This window comes from Sciurus vulgaris (assembly GCF_902686455.1).
Source record: "Sciurus vulgaris genome assembly, chromosome: 13".
NCBI lineage: Eukaryota > Metazoa > Chordata > Mammalia > Rodentia > Sciuridae > Sciurus > Sciurus vulgaris.
Window position 1 is genome coordinate 47468022 of NC_136474.1, and position 5491 is coordinate 47473512.

Consider the following 5491-nt stretch of genomic DNA (forward strand, 5'->3'; position numbering starts at 1 on the left):
GCAGGCAAATGGATGAAATTGGAGAATATCATGCTAAGTGAGATAAGCCAATCTCAAAAATCCAAAAGGCGAATAATCTCACTGATAAGTGGATGATGACACATAATGGGGGGTAGGAGGGGTGCAAGAATGGAGGAAGGAGGGACTGTATAGAGGGAAAAGATGGGTGGGAGGGGTGGTGGGGAGGGAAAAAATAACAGAATGAATTTGTGTTCAACACCTTTCCTACTTAAATTTCCTGAGCAAGTCAACCAAATTATAATAAAAAATTAATGTCAAAATTAGGTCAAATAAGCCTAAAGAGTCTCAGTTTTAATGGACAACTACTAAACATCATTACCCTATGTAAATGTATGATTATGCAAATGGTATGCTGTTACTCCATGTACAAACAGAAACAACATGTATCCCATTTGTTTACAATAAAAATAAATTTAAAAAAAAAAAAAGAATGAGGGGCTAGGTGTTGCTCAGTGGTAAGAGGACTTGCCTACCATGCACAAAGCCCTGGGTGCCATCCCCAGCACTGCAAGCAAATGAATTAAGTACCATTCTTGACTTGATACTTGCTTTTCTTTTTTTCCTGTTTTCCTACAAGAATTAAGATCAATACAGACAGTGGAGACCTAGGAAAGTACACAGACTTCTCGCTGAGGACAGCCCCTGGGCACTCGCCTTCTCTTGCACGCCACTCCCTATAGGAGCCTCTGTCCTTTACACAGGTCTTTTGGTAATGCTGAGTTGCAAGGAAATTGTTTGACAGCTTCATTGAGCAGCAGGACTTTCTTCAGGCCTGAAGAAAGGCCTATATTTAAAGGTTTTAGTAAGTACTTAAATTTATTTATACAGTTTACACCTTGGTATCTGCCAGGGTTTGGTTCCAGGGCCCCTGAGGATCCCAACCTCAATGGATATTCAAGTCCTTTATATAAAACAGCATGGTATTTGCATAGAACCAACACGTAGCCTCTCATACACTTTAAATCATGTCTAGATTATTATGATTCTTAATACAGTGTTAGTACCATGCAGATAGTTGTTAGGCTGTCCTGTTTAGGGAATGACAAGAAAAAAAAAAAGTCTGCATATTCAGTACAGGTGTAATTTTGAACTGCTGCTCATTGGGGTCTCTCTGCAGAAAGAAGGTTAAAATTAGTATCGTAATTGCTTTTCATCCCCATGAATCAAGTAATGACTAAATAAGGCTTATTTGTATTCAATACCTTTCCTACTTAAATTTCCTGAGCAAGTCAACCAAATTGTAATAAAAAATTAATGTCAAAATTGGGTCAAATAAGCCTAAAGAGTCTCAGTTTTAATGGACAACTACTAGTAAATTCAATTAATGAACTACAGAAATTGTAGCTATTAAAAAATGTTTGCATAAATGTGCTACTTGATTAAGAATTTCACATTATAGGGTGGGGATTGTGGTTTAGAGGTAAAGGGCTTGCCTGGCATATGTGAGGCCCTGGTTAGATCCTGAGCACCACACATAATAAAATAAACTAAAGGTCTACTGACAACTAAAAAAAATTACAAAAAAAAAAAAAAAAAAGAATTTCACATGCCACAGGCTAACTCATTAAGGTGCTGAATCCCTTTAGCTGTTATATAATTAAAGATGGTTTTTCTCAGATAATCCTGTGGTCATGTACAAGAATCATATTACATCAAAACTGATTGCAACTCTACTATCTACTGTCATGTATAACTAATTAGAACAAATTTTTAAAAATTAATGAAAAAACTGATTTCAGGTACAGCAATAGAACATATAAGAGGAGTTATGTTCAATGTTTGAAAATTACCACAGTATTTATCAATGGGGAATTCAGCTAAATCATTTTTAATTCATTTTCAGTTTTTGAACTGAGGTTGGGCTCCAATGGAAATGTAGCCTTCGGACACTTGGGGAGCTGGTCCTGTGCTGAAACCTTACTTCTCTCTGCATTGCAAAGCACCTGGGGATGCATGGCATGGAAGTGGCACACAAGGATGTAGCTCTGTTGCTGTTGCTAAAATGGCACCTGGATCACTACAAGGTGGCTGAAGACACAAACACAAAATGAAAAAGGGTGGTAAGTTGCTTTCATGATATTTTTGTCATTTGGATTTGCTTCGAAATTTAGTAATGCATGTTCCCACTTTAACAGTCACAAATACACCTGGAAATTTCCACACGGGACTTGCTTGTTGGCAACTGCCATGTTCTATCAACTTGGATACAGGGTCCCTGCTGAAGTACTGAATCCATTGGGCTTTTAGTTCCTCCAGCAGGAAGTTCTGTATGTTATATAAAATAAATGAAGCATTAATCAGTTTCCCCTCTGTGCTGTTCTTGTTCTCTTAGTTTTGTACCTTGTGGGATGAACACAATTAATTCAACCCTCACTGCAGGTTAAACTTCTAAACTTCACCTACATGACTTGGGCCTTCCAAGTGGATGTACCAGCAACCTAGCAATGCTCTGATCTCAGGTGTTCTTGAAGTTCTGAATCCAGAGAGCTACAAGCACTGTCACTGTTGCACATAATCATCCTGCACTAGATGACAACACCTTGGCCTCATTGCTAGTGTGGAACAAGTTTTAAAGTATTTAAACACTACCCCAACCTCTGCTTGGAGAAGAATGCTATTATCGTGTATGTACAGGTTGAAGAGGGAAGAGAAGTTTTCCTGTGATGAACCTGATAGGAAACCGGGTCATCTCTCCCATTGGAAATGCTTGATTCCACCAAAATGAATGACCAGTCAGTTTCCTCTGACTTAAACAATCTATTATTACTGATAAAATATATCAATTGTCATTAATTTCCTGTGTTAAAAATTGCCACAATAGTTTTTTTCCAGCTGGAATCACGGAGGTTGCCGAAGAGAAGAAAAAGAAGGTTCCTGCTGTGCCAGAAACCCTTAAAAAAAAGCGAAGGAATTATGCAGAGCTGAAGGTAAAGCACCTGAGGAAGAAGTTTGCCCAAAAGATGCTTCGAAAGGCAAGGAGGAAGCTTATCTATGAAAAAGCCAAGCATTACCACAAGGAATATAGGCAGATGTACAGGATGGAGATTCAAATGGCTAGGATGGCAAGAAAAGCTGGCACCTTCTATGTACCTGCAGAACCCAAACTGGCATTTGTCATCAGGATCAGGGGTATCAATGGTGTGAGCCCAAAGATTCATAAGGTGTTACAACTTCTTCACCTTTGCCAGATCTTCAATGGCACCTTTGTTAAGCTCAACAAGGCTTCAATTAACATGCTGAGGATTGTGGAACCATATATTGCATGGGGTTACCCAAACCTGAAGTCAGTAAATGAACTCCTCTACAAGCCTGGCTATGGCAAAATCAATAAGAAAGTGCCTTGACGGATAACCCTTTGATTGCACAATCTCTTGGTAAATATGGCATTATCTGCATGGAGGATCTGATTCATGAGATCTACACTGTTGGAAAATGCTTCTAACTTCCTGTGGCCCTTCAAATTTTCTTCTCCAAGTGGTGGCATGAAGAAAGAGACCACCCATTTTGTAGAAGGTGGAGATGCTGGTAACAGGGAAGACCAGATCAACAGACTTATTAGAAGAATGAACTAAGGTATCTACCATCATATTTTTGTGGGTCAGTTAATAAAACAGTACCTGCTGTTAATGCAAAACAAAATTGCCACAATAATATTTTAAATTAAAAAATAATAACTTTCAGGAGGAAAGTGAAATAAAGTTTCTCATTAACAGTTCTAAAGGTTAAGAACTGAAAAGTAATTCTACCTGTATACGCTAACAAATTATTTTGAAGATTTAGGAAATCAGTTGAAAACTATGGATCTGAAATGAATACTTTACGAGATGGGGAAAGTTCTATCTATCATCTATTACTCTATCTATATTTGCAAGCAAATGGGATACAGGCAAAATTAAACTCTACGTTAGATTTTCAAGGGATAAACTCGCCAATTCCTGTTAAGCAATACGTAGATTCATAACTGCATCAGGTAAACAGAATAAGGAACATAGTTCCTAAATACTGTCATTTGTGACTTTGGCACCTCCATGAGCTTTACTTGTGGGTATTTATTTGTTGATGTAGCTGACTTATTTTTCTTGATGTCTATCTTTTTGTGTGACTTGAATTGTCTGTTTATGTATGAGTCTCATAAGATGTCCTTAGGGTTCATCATCACAAAGCAGTGACTTTAGGAAAATGGGTTTTGTTTAATAAGCTTATCTTAATCCTGCTGTGAAATCTGAGCATGTTGTTCCTTCTGACAATGCATTTCTCAGCCTGCCCCACTCAAAGCTCCCCCAGGGTCAGAACACACACTGAAGGAACCCAGGAATGAATGCCATTGCACACAAAGAAATCGCAAGTCTTTGCCTATCCAATGATTTTGCAAATGTCATTTGCACTTAGGTTACATTGTTCTTGGTGCCAAAGATTAGTTGGTGCTCCTCACTTGTGAAAAGAATAAAACTGAAGCCTTTCCCCCCTACGCTTGGTATTAAAATGTGCAGGTGGGGGAAGAGGGTGTTGTAGGCATTATTAGCTCTCAAATGATACAAAACTAAAAAATGCTGTTTTATTTTTAAATATGCCTTAGCTCACTTTTCCTCACAGGCAATAAACTTTCTTAAGCCCAGAGAATACCATAAGGAATATAAAATTACCTTCTATCCAGAAATCATAAAAACTTAGGAAAGAGAAGCAGATGGGAGGAAATCATGTTGCAAAGATATAAAGAGCATTAGGAAGAGGAAGTTGGACAACTGAGGATGGAAGTCTTGCTCCAGTGAATTGTTATATATCTGAAAACTGTTTTTGTTGGGCTCTTTTCTGGTCAGGTTAGTAGTAGAAAGAGCACACAGCTGGGACACATTCAGGTTATTTATGCATCTCAAAGGCAACAGCAGCCCATGCATGTTGGGTTATCACAGCCAGGAATTGCCATTTCTCCTCACCCTTATTACATTGCACAAATGGGGCTTTTCTTTTTCTGTACCCCCTGCAGGGAATATTTCGTACTCTAAATGGATTATTCTGCCTCCCTGGGTCAACATTTGAGTTCATTTCTAGTGACACCTGACACATAATAAACCACTTGATTATAAAGTGCCATCCTGTTTTTTTCCAAGTTCAGAACATTAGCTCCTTTGAAATTCCACTGTGTGACACACTTTGGGATGCTGGGGTTTCCCTGGGCAGATGGGAAAGGGGACCAGAATTCACCGTGATCATTGTTCTGCATACCACTGGGCATAATTAGAAACATGCTTTTTTTGTAATTGCCATTTTTAGTGCTGAGTGATAACTGAAAATAATGAGAAGCTCTTTTCACCTTTAAGATGACTATCACATTGGACAGGACTCAGCTCTTGGCAGTACACAGTTGAGTGATAACACATTGTTTTTTCTCTGGGGATCAGAACTAAAGTTAAATTCTGAATACAGAAAGGGAGGATACTGGGGTTGGGACTGTTCATTTAAACTTTTTTTT

The 5491-nt window shown here is 38.4% G+C and overlaps 1 pseudogene across 1 annotated transcript; it reads left to right on the plus strand.

The window, feature by feature from the left end:
* The first annotated feature begins 2852 nt into the window (after positions 1-2852).
* On the plus strand, positions 2853-3610 carry LOC306642826 (large ribosomal subunit protein uL30-like; annotated as a pseudogene). Its single transcript has one exon. The product of its transcript is annotated as a large ribosomal subunit protein uL30-like (transcript).
* The last annotated feature ends 1881 nt before the right edge of the window (positions 3611-5491 follow it).